Source organism: Danaus plexippus, chromosome 26, assembly GCF_018135715.1.
Source record: "Danaus plexippus chromosome 26, MEX_DaPlex, whole genome shotgun sequence".
Lineage (NCBI taxonomy): Eukaryota > Metazoa > Arthropoda > Insecta > Lepidoptera > Nymphalidae > Danaus > Danaus plexippus.
The window spans coordinates 6,509,562-6,529,083 of NC_083554.1; the positions used below are offsets into that span (position 1 = coordinate 6,509,562).

General features: G+C 29.3%; 1 protein-coding gene and 1 long non-coding RNA gene across 5 annotated transcripts in view; both read right to left on the bottom strand.

Annotated features, from left to right (window-relative positions):
- Positions 1 to 19,522, bottom strand: part of LOC116774311 (uncharacterized) — a 173,789-nt gene that overhangs the window by 90,545 nt on the left and 63,722 nt on the right. The window lies entirely within an intron of this gene.
- LOC133319676 (uncharacterized) overlaps positions 19,510 to 19,522 on the bottom strand; it is a 336-nt gene continuing 323 nt past the window's right edge. The window contains exon 2 of the long non-coding RNA XR_009753222.1: positions 19,510 to 19,522. This exon is cut by the window's right edge and continues 95 nt beyond it. This is a non-coding gene — a long non-coding RNA (uncharacterized LOC133319676).

The following is a 19,522-nucleotide window of genomic DNA, read 5'->3' on the forward strand; positions in this document are numbered from 1 at the left end:
GTAGCTTAAGAATCAAACAATAAAATACTCTGTTCTTTGACATCGAGATTTCTCAAATAAGGATTCGAAGTTGAAGAGCAACATTCAGATAAGATGAAAAACGTTTAAACCGTAAATCATTGAAATCTCTAAAATGTCTAAAGTTAAATTTTGTACCAATATAATATATATGAGGACAAAATGATAAAATCAGAAATCAAACCAAAAACATGACCTTCATATTACTTGCGTGGTATTAAAATATGGTTGAAAAACTTAACAAATATTATTAGTACCATTACCATTAAGAAGAAAAGAATTATGAAAACTCTGAATTGATATTCATGCCGTACATCCTTCTCTTCAGCTGGAACACTATTGTTTTAGTTTCTTAATAACTCTGCATACATAAAGTAAGTTTGTCCAGTGTTTATTATTCATGGAAATATTTAAAATGTCTCAGGTAATATTGTCCGCTCGACCTTCCTTCAGACTCACTTTCTTTAAAAGTTTCTGTTGCACGAAGTAGCGCAAGAAGCATACGAAGTCTTTAATAGCAGTTTCTTTCCAATGAGATAATTTGGCAGAAATTTTTTATAGAACCTTTGCTCAAGAGACAATAGCTGTTTTATTATTATTATTATCGAAAAACGTTTTCATAGCCCGTGCGGTCTCGGTGTTTATAAATACTTGCAAATATTATTGTCTAATTATTTATACACGACGTTAATTTATTTTTCGGAAACACCGTTTAAAGTTGTCGTTAAAGCGATGAGTCTTAAAATATATTATGTTGACAAAAAATAAAAAAAATTACAGTTTTATGTTAAGCAGACTCGACTTTTTAAAATCAGTTTAATGTTCCAGCACTGATTAATAAAATTTCTAAAGAAATTATTGACGAGCGGACACAGGAAAAGAAACAGAGCATTATACATGTATAAATACCAAATTATAAAGGGTTGTTTGATTGAGGGTATGAATACGGTAAAAGTGTTACAAATCAACACCTTTTCATTATTTAAGTCACAAAAAAATCTAAATTTGTAACATGGCAGGACAAACGGCAACGAAATTATTGCGAGCAAAGAATAATCTACATAAAATGCTTCAGTAATTTCAGAAACGTCTCCTACGAATCTGTAACGACACTGATTGTTGAATTTTTTGTCTTTCTTTCTTGTTCTTTTTTTTTTGACAATAGATTTGAAAAATGTACGCACATTTTACAGTAACGGTACAGAACTGATCGAAATTATTTTAAATCACATTATTCACTTTGCAATGTCAATAATAATTGAAAATATAAGTTTTCTTCTTGACTTCATTTATACTTCTCTACAATTCTCAAATAATGTAAGTTATTTAAAACTTAACTTAACTTAAGAACTGGCACAAATATTTAATTGCAGAAAGACAGAATTTCAACAGTATTGCAATCTTTCATTCCGCCAACAAGTCAAATATTTACATTGAGCATTATTTTATTTCTGTTATCAACTCTGGAAGCACTTTAAGTCCAAGTTCAGGTGTTTTAAAAAAACAAGAACATTTTGAAGTGAAGTCTAGAAAAAAGACGCTGCTTATGAATGGTATACCTGAATATAAGAGGCAAGTGTGACGAAAACGGCTAATAATCCTCCGATGTGTATACAGTGTCATCGCTTGGGTAACATTATATGTAAGGTAGCAGGACTACTCTAGTTATTTACTGTTGTCTCTCTCCCTCTCATAGAAATGAAGTTATGTTTTCGAATAACTATTAGAGAAATCGGGTCGTTTTGTTTCAGAATTTTTGATAAAGTGCAGACACGAGACAACCAGTCGGTATCTCAGTGGACTGGACTAAAGGGAGAGTGGTCGTAGTTATATATATATTAGTGTTCTTTCACAATTCATTACTAGTAGTTCGTAAGCCAATACTTAGGTACATAATATTTAACAGTTATTTTGATAATTAGTAGGCACCGATAAATATATTTTTTTATATAGTTGTTTTGTAATTTATTTAATTTATAAAATCAATTTTTATTGTGTGTACTTAGTAATTTGATATTTTAGTAAAGTTGTTCTGGCATTTACTTGGCACCGACTTCAAAATTATAAAGTAATTATTTAATATTATTTTCTATTTAATAAAATAGAAAACCGCATTACTTTGTACGAAGTAAAATATTTTTTTTCTTTTTAGTTCACACTTTGAAGTCGGACGTTTTTCGTTAAAAATACTTTTTACTGAAAGCTATTCTCAATTCATGTTTCACAGATTGTCTTACAAAATTTAATATTATTCACAAAGAGGCATGAGGTGAGACGGGTCAGCCGTATTATGATTGGTCTCATACTAGATATTATATCTCCTATGCTGATTAATATCTTTTATATTTTTATTTTAGCCAATAATTTTCTGTTAAGCGGAATTTTTTCAAAAGCTTACCCATATATAGAAAAGGAAACCGAAATGGTTTCAACAATCTTTTACAATTCGCCTTTTCAATTGCGGTAAGCTTTTAAACCCTGTCAAATAAAACATCAAAGGTTTCAGCTTTGTTAAAAAAAAAGTTTAATCATTTTATTTATTCAAAATTACTAAGACGATTTTTAGTAGTATATAAATAACATTAAGACAAGATCGTCTAATAGTGACAAGACCTTGTTTTTATTTTACTAAATTTTATTAATTATATTGTTCCTTATAAAAGTATAGATTTTTTCTTTTACTAATCAAGTCTTTTATAATGCATTAGACCCGACGTTTTGATTTTTTTTTTCAATAACAGTGATCAGGCGCAGACGAGATGAAGGTGTCTGTCAGTCCGTCTTCTTTTCTTGTCATCTACCGCAAGCTATTTCTTAATTTACTCGCATACTGCTCTGAATGCAAGCAGAAAACGCCTATTGTGTCTTAAGGTCTCGTGTCACGGACATACGATTTAGTTTTTTTAATGAGGGGATCCTAGGTTTCGATAATACCAGACACCTTTCTTATCGAACTTAAGACGTTTTTACATTAACATCTATATTTTGTCTAGCTTTATGTAATTCCCGGGTAAGTCCATTGTAAGTTCACCTATTTTCAAACTTATTTTAAAAATATGACATATATTCATTAAAGACTGTACGGACGCTCTCTCTTCGTTTGTACAATCTATAACAAGACATTGTCTTTTATCTCATTTTTATGTGCTTTAAATTTATGTAGTTTTAATGGAAACTTTATACATAATGCTGTTTATTATATTAGTAACTCCTTTCATGTAAGCTAATATCGCAGGTTCTCCTGAACTTATTTTCTTACTTCTTTTTTTTTCCTTTAAACATCCGCTATGTATAACACTGTTTCCAATATTTGTAGTTCAATGACTGTTGTTTATGTTTACGGTAAAGCTTAAATTAATCATATTTTACTAATTGGAAGCTTTTTATTTCGACTCCCTCTCACAAAACTAGTTTTATTTTTGCTGCATGATTTTTACGTTTAATTTCATGTTTTAATCGAAAAATTCAGCGGAATGTTCGTTTTAGAGAGTTTTTTTTAGTTCAATAAAACATTTAAAATCTTTCATGAGCAAGTACTCAACGAGTGTGTGAGGTGTGCTTATTAAAATTCTCCTTCAACACTCACGACGAAATTATATTCCATAAATACAGATTGCAGTTGAATCGAAACAAATATTCAATAAAAACTAAATATTAGGATTAAGAAGTGATAATCATAACGGCTTCAATGATTCAGTTTCAACATACAACTCAATTGGTGTCTATACACAAACTGTTTCTACAAATCGTGTTAACTATTCCACTCCACTTACTACCAAATCCTGTAATTTCCGAGAAGCGTGCTCAAAGGAAACTGCCACAAACGGACGGCCCCTTAGCTGGTCTCTGATTAATAAAATTATTATACAAGAGCCCCTAGCACAATTTATACAAGACCCGAATGTTAAATTTTAAATATTAGAAATTATTATTTAGATTAAAATATTAATGACAATTATTTTTAAACAGACACGTGTTATAGTAAATTAAGAGTGAAAATATTAAATTCATATTTAATGAGGATCGTTACTTTCTGTCTTAAATTTAATTAAATATTGCTTTGTTCAGTTTACAATGTCTGTGACGTCATTCTTATTTCATAGTTCTGACTTTAACACAACTAATTTATTAGTAAACAAATAAAAAATATAATGAACATAAAAGACCATCCAAATATAAAATTTCAAGGTAACCGAATCCACTTATGAATTTGAACAAGAAAGCATTCTCCGCCTTCATTCATCTCATTTCAATGAGGTTTCGGGAGTTGAGCTTTCGCAGCTACAAAGAAGCTTACAATCTACAAAGTAGCACTTAAGAAGGTTCTCCAACTTGTACATTTAACGTGTGAGATATATACTCACATAATGAAATACAACTCATAGATACACTACCAACAGCACTGGATGGAGCACTTTGAAAAGGTTTATTATGGAAATAGTGCTATAACGGAAAACCAAATATCATATAAAATATTTTTTCAAAATTATAATTTCTCTTTAATAGGTAATTATACTTGTTGAGATTACGTAAAATTACGTAAAATTTATAGTGCGCTATAGCAATTATCATTTCAAACTGATCTTTACATTGCATAGAATTCCAAGTTAACAAATCGTCATCAAACCTTATATGAATGTAACTGAACGATACTCAGAAAGACGGAAATTTGCTTGTCGCTTTTCAAATGTATTTTTCTTTTTGTTTTAATTTTAATCCAACTATATAACTTGCTTAACAGCTTATAGTTACGAGTTTACTAATATGGACATGTTTATATTGATAACATTTATAGATATTTTAATATTATTATATATTTTATACAATTGTTATTTTCTCGTGTAAAAGCGAAATAAAAATGTTTAGTGTGGTGCTAAAATGAATTTAATGTAATTCGTTGAATATAAACCACGTACCTTAAAATAAAGTTGTCCCGATATACATAACCTGGCCTGAATTAACGTTCGCGACGTCAGATTTTGTCTGCAATTAAATATTTATTACAATTGTGTTTGTGAGGAAGTGAATAAATGAAACTATGAATTATTAAATATCTTGTTCTCGGTTACTCGACTTATACACAGTTAACTTTACTTTTAACGAGGCTTGTGAATAATATCTTAACTCCCCTTCACGTGTAAAGTTTATATACAAATTATGTTTTACATTTTATATTTTTTTACACCTTGTCGAGTTGAATAAAAACAGAGAGAATACATTTAAACGACGCTGAAGTAAATTATTTCCTTTATGTTAGATTACATGAAGGAATTGAAAGATTGTAACAAGAACGTTTACGATGACACTTTAGGAATATGTAAATGTATACATTTCAATTCATACATTTCTGCTTTAGATTTTCTAAAAACCAAAATGCCGTAGTGACTTTCTAACAATTACATATTATATTTATTAGTTCAACAACACAATGAGACAATCAATTGCCAGATAATATAAAACAATCGATGAAGGTTGGTTAAAATTGTTATTTAAAACAATCTATTCCGCAGTGAGGCGGATATCAACATACTTGTACTGTATGAGGTGAAAGGTCCCGCTTTGTATGGACGCCTGCTGGTGAGGTACTGATCCAAAATAAGTGTTTAGAATTATATAGATAAAGAAATGGCCAACGGAATTTGAATGAAGTGAAAATACAATATGGGCTCACAGTACTCTTAATGATCAGATTAAACATGCCATTATCAATGTGTGCGAAGGTTTTAAAGTTACATCTCCGAGATTGAAAACCCTTCAAAGAAGGCAACCAAAATTGTATTCGAGATCTTTTACGATCTTATTGCAAAAAAGCAAAGCCTCTCAAATAAATAGAAATTTTAATATCGAAAGTTGAGAAAAAAGGATTATAAAAGTTTTCTCTAGTTTTTATTTCGATAAAGAATACATTTCTCATTAAAACTCTCCCATATAAAGATGTGGAACACACAGAGAGTGTGGTTTATGCACGGCTTGTATTAAACGTGTATAGTTAGATCATTTTTTTATATAAAACTTGCAATTATTAGCCACAAGATTGATCATCGTTACTGAAACAAAAATAAGTTAATGGACTTCCGTTGCACTAAGTACTGTTAAAATCTATCCGCATATTTAATAATATTTAAAGAAACTATAAATAAAATAAAATAAAAATATTAAAGCGGTCACCGCGCATGATTTATTTAAAGTTGTTGAATTTAGTTATTAAAGCAATAAATAATATAAAAATGACTATATTGTAGAGCTTCAATTATTAAGAAAATAACAAAGGAAATGATTAAAGAAAGCTTAATTTTTATTAACAGTTCGGTATGTTGCCCTTAAACTTATAGCTTTTGTTAACTATAAACTATGTGGAAACTTAATTCACGTTGATGAAATTGATTCCATAGCATTAAGAAAAAATATATAATATGAAAGATCTAAAATAGTTTATCCATTATTTTAAAACGCCAGTATTACTTGACTTTTTATAAATAATTTACATTTATAACCAGTACTCAGGATGACAGCTAGCAGCTGATTAACAGTTGACGAGTGATAGTGTCCTTGTATCGTTTATATAAAACCAATTAGAAAATAAAACATATTAAGTACCTGCAACAGAGTTCATTGGATTTAAATAGTTAAATACAGAAAACAAAATAAAATTAGTTTACTACGTTAAAAAAGTACCACGAATCACTATCGGAGACCAAACCAGAGTAATGTGATAGATATCAAAGTAAGTTAATTAAACTTTTTAATAGTTAACTTACACATAATATATAATACAAACTCCAAAAATGTCATAAGTCAACAACTTCCGCCCCACTTTTTTCTTAGGAAGTGAAGTGTGAAGAAGGAATTTAAAAATTTACATTAGGAATTCAAACAATTTCTATTTTGGTGAACTGATGATATTACAATACTTAGGTCATCGAAAACAAAATCACACAGATATTTAAAATGGACAGACGATAACCTTCAGGAAGACGAAATGAAACTGTGAACATTCGAATCACTGAACATGCATTTAAAATATCAAACAAAGATTGTGTTGAACAGGTAATTGTGAATTATTAAGCTCTCTTTGCCTCAGTTATAATTTACTTGATGTAATTTTAAAGCGAGTTCTCTGTTCATAACGATGTTAAAGATCTGCGAAATTATATAATGCTTATTGTAAGAACAATAAAAATTATAACTTTTGTATAGATTTGGTTATTAAATACTCGAGTCGATGTGCCACTTTAATGCGTTTATTTCTTTTTAAATTACTTTGTTATAAGAAGTCCTCATTTAATATTATAATTCAAATCTTTACAGAAACTTTTTTAAGTACAAATTTTAGATTAATCAACGTACCTTGCTTTGAATATAAAGAAATATTTCGATTTTTCATTATTAACACGAAGAGGTGTTACCCTATAATGTTCCTGCTGACGGTCTACAAGTGTTAACAAAATAAATCAGAACTCTTTAACTATCGACTCTAGTTTTTAAGCTTATTATATTGTATACATTTTCTTATAACTTTCCGATGAAACAGCTCGCTGTAAACATTTGAAAGCAGTCTATTACCGATTTCATTTCGCTGCTCTAACGGTTTCTTGAACAACTAAGTGATTCAGTTTATTTTTTTACTTCACACATCTTTTAACTTTAATATAACATAATATGAATTATAAATTAATTCAGGAACTACAATAAGTTATAAGGTAAAAATGTTATTAAAGTTACTACATTTGCGTTAGATATGTGGTTAGGGTAACAGTTCTCGAACATATTGGTCTAAGCTAAACAATTAGCCGACGGCAAATTGAGATACCAAATTATTTAATTCATCAAAACTAACGCTCTATGAATATTCAGATAAATTATTTAAATTGTAGCCATTGTTCTCACAAGTTCTAAAGCGGAGATTGTCATCACTTCTCAACCGAGCGACAATTGCTGTCTAATAATGAGTGAGATGACCCGTTCTGTGGAAATTATCATTCAAATTTTTAGATTGGTACATTTTAATACATCTTCAAAGTTATTAAAATTGTTTTTAATTTCCTTAAATTATTTTTTATAATTTAAAAATATCATATCCTGAGATGGTAAATGGCTTAAAGGAATTTAAATACCAGCGATTTACTACAAAATATCTAAGTGTTACTTGTAAAATATAACAGAAAGGAACAAGCAATAAAAAACACACAGCGGCAGCTCAAGTATTATAATCCTTGGATATTCCATAATCTAAATTTAAATAAGAACCAGCATTGTAATGAAAGAAGATGAAGGCTTCTCAGGAATTACGTGTCAAGAAAACGTGACAGTGACATACTGTCTTGAAGTGCCGAAAGCTATTTATTGTATTAAACTCCGTATTGGTCTCAGTCCATCAAATAACTTTAAATGTTCTAAACTTGTTCATGAAAATAGTTATAACGATAACTTATAAATTTCTTTTCGTTTCTTAACAGTTAATAAATGCTTGTTAGTCAGTGGCGCCGTGTGTGTCGCTTCTACATTTGATACAGCCGTCATCTCCAAATTTCTACTCATTTTTCGCACGAATAGCTCACTTTCTTTGATTTCTTTTGTAACGCTCGTACAAAGCTTCTCTGAACTATAAATTATTTCGATTTAGAAGCGTATGACACTCGACAAATATTTTTAATGGCTATTATTTATTTACTTTATGTTCTAGGAATATAACATTTACTTAAACATTTTAAATATTAGAAAAAATAACTCCATTTTTCTATACTCATATCCTGAAATAAGGCATGCATGTAATTAATTCATTACAGTGTCAGATAGCACAAACTTTATTTTTGAAAAAACATTTATAGACATTTGCCTGACTCGTAAACCTTCCTCGTGTCCATTGGTTGTAATATTAATGTTATCCAAGACAGATCTGCATTATATAAAAGATTCTTGGTATATATTTATTATAGTTACAATATACAGAAAACGCTTGTTGCTGTTCTCTTAGTTGATTCTAAGTTTTTTTTTAAGAAATGAGACTTAAAGATACCATGATAAACTTTACGGTTTTCAAGTAAACAGTCTGCTGTGGGTGATAAAAGTACTCTTCGTGTTCTCATTACACATCAATAGTTATTTGAAAGCAAAAATGTATTATGTGACGATTATGGCTACGTTAGGGCCGAGATGCGAATATTCAAGAGGACTATGGAACTCTGGAAGAGACCGATGTTCAGCATTGCATTGATTACGACTGAAGAAGACATAAAAAAATTGATTCTTTACTCTCACGCGCTATAGATCCGTACACATGGTAATGACCTCATAGTTCCGTAATCACTAACAAACCTTTAAATGTGGTTTAGTTATCATTGTAATAATTACTGATACTATATGCAATTCCTTATTGAATGTAGACTAAATATATAAACGGCTACGATTCAAACATGTGCCTAATAATCTGTTTAATATGTTTGTACATTTTATGCCTTTCTTGGACTAAACGCGTACCGAAATGAAATCATTGGTGAAACATTTATTAATAATACCATTTTTCAATTTTACAAAATAGAAAGAAAAACTACGCGAATGCCATGAACACTTTATTAAAAATTAAACTTTTAATGAGTAGTCGGTAGTTATCATTTCAAAATATTGTAGTAGGTTTTAGTGATCGAGCTCATAAAGCAGAAAATACATCAGTTTATATAAAATTGTTTCGTAAAACCACTGAGATGACAAAATAAAAGGCTTTCAGTAAAAAATTAGAGGAAACTTGTGTAATGGACTTCCGGAGCGGTCTTTAAAGTCTGTCACTAAGTGAAAAACAATTTTAAAATTCTTTGTGGAAACATTTTTGAAAATAGTACTGTATTATACGTGAAACTCATTAAAATTAGCTTCACGGAAGAATTCTGTATGATAATAAGCATACGAGCATTCATTCATTTTATATGAATATTTAACGAAAAAGTATTAAAATAGGAGAATATCATCCAAGCCATGGTTACATGGATTGTTTATCATCAACGCTGGTGATTAAAGTTTAAGAGACTACTTCGTACATTTGTTGTGATGAAGATGTTTAATAACGTTTTTATTAATATAAATGTTGAAGCAGCAATATATCAACAATCAGTCAACCGGCACAATGCAGCACTCCGCGGCACACGTTTAAAAGCAATACATTACCGGTTTTATTTTCCAACAACTATTATTGCTTGCACTTATAAGCACTTTATAAGAGTTTCATCTTATCCCGAGACATGTTCTTTATATTTTTATTGCGGTATGAAACTTTCACACGTTAATAATTATGTTTTTTAATTTAAACGAACAAAAACGTCGAGTGATACAACTTCCCTCACCAACAGTGAATACTCCATTATACTGGAGTGTTTTATTATTGATTTTATAAATATTGAAGTCAAGGAAAAGTTGTAATTTAAAATTGTTATTTCTTTTTAATTTTATTAAAGTTCACATATTAAATATCTATTACTTAAATATTTATATAAATATATTGTTCGTTATATTGTTTGTCACCTTCATAAAATATTAATTGAAGATCAACTTATCGTTGAGACATTCTTCTAAAGCGTCTGAACTTGTATTTAAATTCTTACAGATATTTTATACTATCATAATGTAACATAGATATAGTCCATGAGTAATCACATAGAGAATAAAACACGAACGAAATGCCGATAATAATTAGTAGGATTCATGTTAAAGGTAACATAAACGAAGGAGCTGGGTGGCAATTATTATTATATTATATTTTATCTGCTGATACAATGAAATATAATCTGCGAAAGTATTTTCCGTTTCAGCAAAACAAAATTCTGAAAATATTAGCGTTGTAAAGTAGGGAATTACGAAGGAAAATCAACTTTAATTTGATTCAATTTACTAGAAGCAAATAACAAAGAACTGGAAACGTTGATAGCCTTCACAAGAAATATGAAAGTACGTAGGTCGGTAGGTACTTAGAACTTGAAAATGGTTAGCAAAAAATATTTCAAAGCAAAACTTAAAATAATATTGTAACTTCAAACAGAACATCGAGTGGAATGATTCATTAATATATGGACGTGAGTTGTCTCTTTAACATATTTTAGTTTGAATTACATTACATTATATGAACATTATTCACATTGGAACTGAATAATTTCATCAGTGACGAGTCAACTAATCATAACTTGAATGATATTAAAATTACGTTATTATTAATAAATATGTATTAACCTATTTATACTATGTGTTGTATTAAGAAGTTGTTTTCGGTTAAACAAAATATTAATGCATCAGTTATTAAGATGAAAATAATGCAGCATTAACTGAAATAGTCAAGTATTTAGCCTCAAGGAAAAATCGTAACAAAATTATATAAAACAAATTAGTATTATGTATGCCATGAATTGATCTTCTATATTTATTATAAATGGTTCAATGGTCTCATTATATTCAGTGATATTATCTATGAGACATTACTCATTATTCGTACGAAATAATATTTATTCTAAGGACGGAACACGAAAATTATAACTGATTACATTGAAAGAAAAAAGACAAAGTAAAAACGATAGATTCAGACACGCTCCTTTTCTTGAATAATAATTCTGACAGATATATAAATACAGAATTATATCTTATCACGCTATTCTAAATATAAGTTTACAATGAACGAATGTCGGTTCAGGACAAACGTCGCTGACTCTGGTTTGATTATAAGCTTGACTTGAATCTATTAAGTACACGATGAACCACATAAATAAAATATAAATCACACAACGTACAAATCTTTTTGTATAATCTTTGAAAAAAAATCCCGATAACCGCAGTCTAGGTTTAGACTTGTTATTATTGGATTGTTAAATGTAGTGAAAGGAAGAGTTCCTGTTTCTCCCATTTATGAAATAATATTTTAAAAACGAAAAGTTGTCCATTTTGATAGCGTCATTATAAGTAAAAGACCAATTATAATAGTGTGTCAAACTCACATAACTCACATAATAACTTCAAAAAACTGTGTAAAATACCTACTATTAATTCACTAGCCGTACTCTTGGTTGGTTTCACCATGATCGTCTTGTTTCTCTATGTTTTAATGTCTATTATTATTTCACTAGATTTTTAGAGAATTTAAAAAATGGAGAATATCAAATGTAAGAAGTGTTATGAAAGTTAAATCATAAAACATCAATAATGCTTAAACTTCTATATGAGCTGTTTCTTTCATGATCCCTTCAAAATGTTTTATTATTTTTGAGACATATCAAATGTCTAGATTTTAAAATACTCAAAAAAGAAATAGTTTCCAAAAAATAACCACAAAAATGAACAACCTTAATAGGTTAGAAATTACCAGAATACATTTGGTTATTTATTCAGAAACTCATTTATATGAGGCTAATGATAAGCAAGAACAAAAGCGCAAATTATGTTATAAATACCTAAATTTCAAGAACAACAATGCTTTATTCAATTAAGAAATTGTAATAGACTAATAGAATTTGTTTCAAAACGTTTGTAAGGAATTTTATATTTGTCAGACACTCCTCTCCTACATACTACGGATAGCTCCTGTCTCTCTCCTAAACTGTTTCATCATAGCTCACTCGCAACAATGTTACTAGGAGCGCAACCTCTTAAAATCATCTTCATAGTTTGTTTACTTAGACATAAGACTCGAAACTCATTAGTTAAGTGGACTTTTTTACATACTTTGTTATCGCAACTTTAAGCAAACGAGTAAAGCTACATTGAGGTGGATATGAACAACGAGGCGGGGTTAGGTTAGATAAGTGATTTTTATGAGGGCCTTTTTTACTCTCTATTGTTAATTTTTCATATTTTCTTTATATGATATATCTAATTTAAGAAAAATAACCTCTGATACATACGCCTTAGATAGTTTTAACTACCACCTCTTAAAAGTATAATTCTATAATTAAAGTTACAGTTGTAGACAAGCAACTTTGAGACATTACTTAAACTTATAAAATGAAGTTCTGTTCAATATAAAATGACAATTGGTGTTTAAAACAAAGGAAATTCGTGTCATGTAATCAATTTAAAAAGCTCACTATAACATGCTTCCTTGAAAAAATAAACTCACTTTTTGACGTCACATAAAAGTATCCTTCTATCAGTTTTTTAAAAAGCACTAGAAAATAATTAGAAGCTTTTCCTGTTATTACCTTGACATATATGTATATCACTTATATATTTGCATTTTTTTCTTAAAATACAACCTTTTGGGATTTCCCTAGTGACTATTTCGTGCTCAGAAAAAGCTTTTTATGCGTGTTTCATAGAAACTTTCATTTTCGTGAAACAACTGACGAAATATTAAGTTAAAGCTGTTTTATTGTCACTCTATGTTAGAAACCTGATTGAACACTACGTATTCTTATCCTACATTACTTTCGTTACAAGACGAAATATTTTTAAATGCATAAATTGTTCATGAAAAATGCAAAATATTAAACAGTTCTAGGTTGCTTAAACAACCGAATATAAAAGTTTTGGTGTTGGCAAAACAGTAATTGCAAAACATTTATTCTGCGATCACTTTGAGAAATCTAATAAATGTTATAATTTAATTCATGAAGATCATACATTTTATCCATTTTCAATAATTATGTTTACATAACAGTCTTAATATGACAGCTGAGTTACTAACTGTTACTGAGAGTGTCGGCAACAATCGAGGTACTAGGAATATCTGAAATGTGGGTTTGTTTTTAAATAAATTTACAAAGGAGCGGAACCAGACTCGTTTTCTTTGTACTTGAAAGATATGAGTTGCTATTCATAAGATATAGATTACCATTAATATTAATTAGCAAAATAGAATGCGTATCATTTTAATTCCTGGCTTCATAAATCGTCCATATTCTATAAAGACTTTTAGTTTCAAAAGGCCGTAAAAGCTTTTGAACTACGTGTACTCCGAGACCCCGTTCTATAGATATGCAAATGAACTTAGTTTAGATCAAAGGAATTGTATTATGAAAGGTATGCGAGGGATATATACATTTACATGGTTATTTACATAAAGATGAGGTTATAAATACATGAAGCTAATTACAAAGTAAATATTAATACTTTTAAGTTATGTTCCGTTGGATGGATACATAAAAGTTTTGAGACACGTATGAAGTTTTCTTAGCGACATATTGGATGGACCCGAAAAATGAATCTCCAAACATCATATTATTTTAGTTATGAACAAAATTGTAACTGATTGTTTATAATCTTATTTTTGTTTAAAATATTTTTTAAGATAACACAGACTAAGCTGTTCTTTTAAAATAAAAACTTTCAGAAACTTTTACCTACTACCACCTCTATACTACACCTAATAAGATGTAAAAAGTAAAATCGGCGACAAACATACACTCATACATGTAAGATCGTATACCACATGAGTAATAACACAAATTTGAAATTACTGAGACCATGCTAAAATGATGACAATACACAATATTCATGACTTCACACATAAAGCAAATGTACATTTTTGTGTAGAACAATTTTCTCTCACAGCTGAAACAAATTACAGACATTGTCAAGGGATTCATTTACTCGTTCACGCCTTCAAAGATTGCATCACAGACTATGGTGAGCAACTTTATGGTTTCCTTTACTTTGTTGTGTTTATGTAGAAATGAAACACACTTATAAACCGTTCAATATTATATATAAAATTCTCGTGTCACAATGTTCGTTCCCGTACTCCTCCGAAACGGCTTGACCGATTCTCATGAAATTTTGTGAGCATATTGAGTAGGTCTGAGAATCGGCTAACATCTATTTTTCATACCCCTTAGTGATAAGGGTTGTTTACCCATAACCTTTTTTTTTATTTTTGAACGAAATTTTTTAATTTATTTTTTTATAATGTGGCATTATTGGCAGGTAGCTGATGTAACAAAAAGTAACTTAGGGAGGCAGGGCGCACGGGGCTTGAAAGTTTTGTCATAGTTTCTTATTATTTTTCTTACGCAGACGGAGTAGCGGGTAACATATAAAATTCTGACACCGTTCGTAGTTGAATGACTTTGTAGAATTATATTATTAATTACTAATTATAATGAATCAACACTCATCATATTCTTTTGTTAACTGTTTGTTGATATGAAAAATATATGGCAATTTGTTATAATTAAATATTGATAATATTATCTATATTACTTTTATCACTGGCTACTTTTTCTGTGAATAATAAATTAACATAAAATAATTGAATTTATTTGAACAAATGACGGACACTATAGTGTTTTGTTAAAATTTTGTAAAATTATTATATAGGTTGTTAAGGGAAACTGGGAGTTACATTACACTTTGAAACAGAAAACTTTTTCATAAGAAATTATTTTCTATTATTTTCTATATTAAAACTATTTTCTTTTTCTGACGTGTCATCGTGTGTTATCGCCCAAATGTGTACCTATATGTATTTTAGACTCCAATAATTCCTTTCATTGTATGTGAGTGTTTCAACATTAGCTTTACATTTTATGGCGCATGCTATTGACCTTTACAATAAAGTAGGGCGTATAAAAAGACCGATAACTACCGGCCTCATATATTTCAGCTACGTGCCAACATAATGTACTCAAATGATCTATAAAATTTCACGCACAATCTATTTCAAACCAACATTTAGTATAGGTTACTTGGGAAGGTCTGCGTCTTTAATATTTCACATGCTTCTAAAATATGTTGGATAGAATGTTGTAATTTCAGTGTTGCTAGAGAATCTAGGGCATGTTTAAAACATTACGGCAGAACATTATTACGTTGTCTGGCGCCGTGTTTAGATGCAGCGGCTGATGTGATCGAATTTGTGTTGAAACATATAGGATGAACGGAGCGTTTAATTAATAAAACCTTGCTTTGGGTACAGATAAAAAAAAAATTAAATACAATATAATTATGAAATTACTGTCTAGCAGAACTCATTTTTTTTTAAATAGAAATATTTTGTGAGCATGTATTTTACAATGTATACCAATAAATAAATTTTGGCTACACATGCCCTTGTTTTGTTTAAGATCTACAAGAATCCTTATAGTCTATTGGTCAAGGAAAAGTAACAAATTATAAATTTTTACGATAAATTAGACGCCTTTGTATGCAAAGAAATATTCTACTCCAAAATTCTATATGTTTGTTCTACCTCGATCATGCATATCAATCACATTCGTCCTACCGGTGTCATTATTAAGGTACACTGTTACTTATGTTATTTATGTGTTAATTGTATAGAATACTAAGTTGCATCAAGCTACTCATATGTATATCTTGGATTATAGTTTAACAATAAAAAGATCATGATTGGCGTTCATTTGTTTAAATCAATCAAATCATCGAGACAAATGTATTCAATATCATTTGAAAAAAACGTTGAGACTGTCTGTGTGAAGTTAGAATTTTAAAGTATACAATGTTTCATTATTTAAGCTTATAGTATTTATATAAATAAGGTGATTTTGTCAACTTCATAGATCAAAACATATTTTAATTAAAGAAACTTATTTTTATTTTCTTATCTTTTTATTATTTTTCCGTTAATATTTTATATTTTGCTAATGCTTTAAATTTAATTATGTTTTTTGACACATAAAAAACGGCACAAAGAAAAGAAACGCCATCGAGGAGCTTATCACAAGGGTGCTCCACCCGCGAATGTTATATAAGCTAATATCAACTATCAAAAAATATGACGAAGTTTGTAAAAATGGTTTTATTATAATATGATCCGTTTAAGCCTCTCACTAACTCAAGCATCACGTAGAACTCAGTTCCGATCACAGACCTCTTAAATATTCTCCTCTGGTTCGATCGATTCACGAATACTTAACGTACTTATATTACACAAAGATTTGTTGTTTATTTTCACTAAAATTTTATTTTGTGAAAGGTCGTTTATTAACTCAGAGGATCGTGTTACAACTTTTAGTTCTTGTAAACATTCTGTCTATCAGCTATCAGCACTAATGACTTGTGGCTGTCATCAATTATTGCAATTTTATAAAAACTTATTGGTATGCATAATTAGTGTTATGAGTAAAGCCAAATCAAAAACTCTTTGAAAGGAGAATATAACTATCGTTGTATTTTGGTATAATTACGACGCGCGTTTGGGCCAACGACAGTTCATTGCGGACCGTCGAAGAATACACAATCTTTAATAAATACAAGGTCATTTGGAATTTAAGTTTTATTTTAAAATATCATGGATCTTACGGAAATTGGTGACGTTAGTGACGTCAGCAACATTGATGTCACTTTCTTTAAAATCAAGGAATTTTAATTAAGCGCGATATATATATTCCATCTTAATTAACGTCAAGTTAGATGAAAATGAGTTATTTCAAATGTTTGTTATATCAAACTATAGACGCACAAAACACATTTGATCCATTTTAATTTGTTTTCGAGGTCGCTCTAATTGGAGGTGCAGCCACCGATCCAGTTTACGGCAGTTAAGTTCCCAAACATCACGGGCAAGTAGTCAAAAGACCTTTCATAACCAGTTTATATCATACAAATAACCACCAAATAAAGTAAAATAACCAAAGCACATATATGTATATTCTGTTATTCCTTTTACAGAACACAGTATCCATCGAATTTGATAAAAGTTGCGAAACATCCTTATGATAATTGTAGCACGAGGAAATACTCGTATAAAAGTAAAACTCTTATTATATTACACCCGGATCCTTTAATTATTATAGCTTGAAACTTGTACTATTTGAGCTGAACTCAAATTACAAACGAAATCATATAAAATTAAGAATAAAAGTTGTCATTTTATTAAACATCGTATAAAAATTAATTTCACTTAATAAGTATTGTAATTACAACGGTTACTATCATTGGAATTCCCAAAACTCGTTTACAGTTTAATTACAACTCGGTTACATTTGATTAAATAATAATAATAACAATATTGTTATTTTTGTATTTCGACCCTTTCGATTTATTTTTGACTTAATTTTTCGTGTATAAACTTTTATTCTTAATTATATAAGATATACTGTGAAAAATCATTTACCTTTCTATCTTTTATTAAAATATATATATATTATCATTACAAAAAATTTCTTCGCAGTTTTGAATGAGATAAAGATGTGGTAAAGACCCATGAGTTGTCTGCTTTGGAACTTTACAAAGAGACTTATTTCCATTTATTGTATGAAAAATACTCCGTATATAATGTTAAATGATTTAAATAATCCTTAAAATAAGTATTAAAATATCACAATTCTCTAACTTTCCAACAATCGTGCAGTTTCTTTATGTATCTGTTGACATGTCCACAATTATATTTCGCATGCTTTACTATGGAGTGAATGTCGACCGCTACGGAGCACAGACCGGATCATTCAATTGACCGGGATCTGAACGAACGAAATGAGCTGAAACCAATCGCTGTTTGATTCGACTCACAACAACGCTCCATTGATTGAACACAAAATTACACAGTATAAGTTGATAAGCCACGCCGAGGTTTGATATCTCTTGTAGAACTTTACAAAACTATGGATTTTATATAAAACTGTTTTGTCATTTATTGTGAGATATTTTAATCTTTTCACTATAGTTGACAACTGTTATTAAAATGTTGGAGACGTTCCTTTAGAGAACCTTTGACTTGTAGACTTAACTTTATTTCATTGAATTGTCCATAATAAAAGGTGTAACGTCCAAAGCATTAATTATATTTCAATAATTTTTATGTGTAGTTGTAATAATAAATCATCTAACAGAAATACTAGTTAACTGTTTTAACTACTTATCAGATAAAAACTGAAGTGAATAATGTTACTAGCGAGCGATATCTTCAAATACAAATAAATATTTATTAGAGAAGTGAACGCGCTCTTTCATTATTTTCCAATTTGTTACTAAACGATCGTTGATGTCGTCGGCGACCCGATAAAGACGTCTCCTTCTATTCGGGGCTTAAACATTTTTATTGGATCAATTTACTTCACCAAATGATTAATACTTGGTAAATCTTTGTAGCTTGCTTTTTTATAGTATCTACAATGTATTAGTTACGGGTACAAATATATATCAAGTGATATTATGGCCAAATAAAATATAATTTTTAGTTAACTGCCAAAACATTTTTGAATTTATAACCCTATAATAATCTTCATTTAATTACATTTATTTAATGTGTCAAAAACCACAAAATATGTAATAATAAAAGTATGCCAAGAGCCAATATAATATACTGTTATAACCTCTAGTTAAACGGAGTCGCATTTAAAAATATTAAAAATATTATTTTAATCAATTTATTTAAAACGTGAAAATCAACTCAACGTCTTAAGAATAAGCATCGAACTATAATATTCTGATAATTTCATGTCATTAAGAAGAAAAGTACAACCTTCTGAAAAGGGATCAAGTAGAACAAATATATATATCGGATTTTATTACAAATTCATTATTTTAAAGACAGGACGCCAGCCTCGCTGACGTCTCTAATGTCACTTGTTTCAGTAAG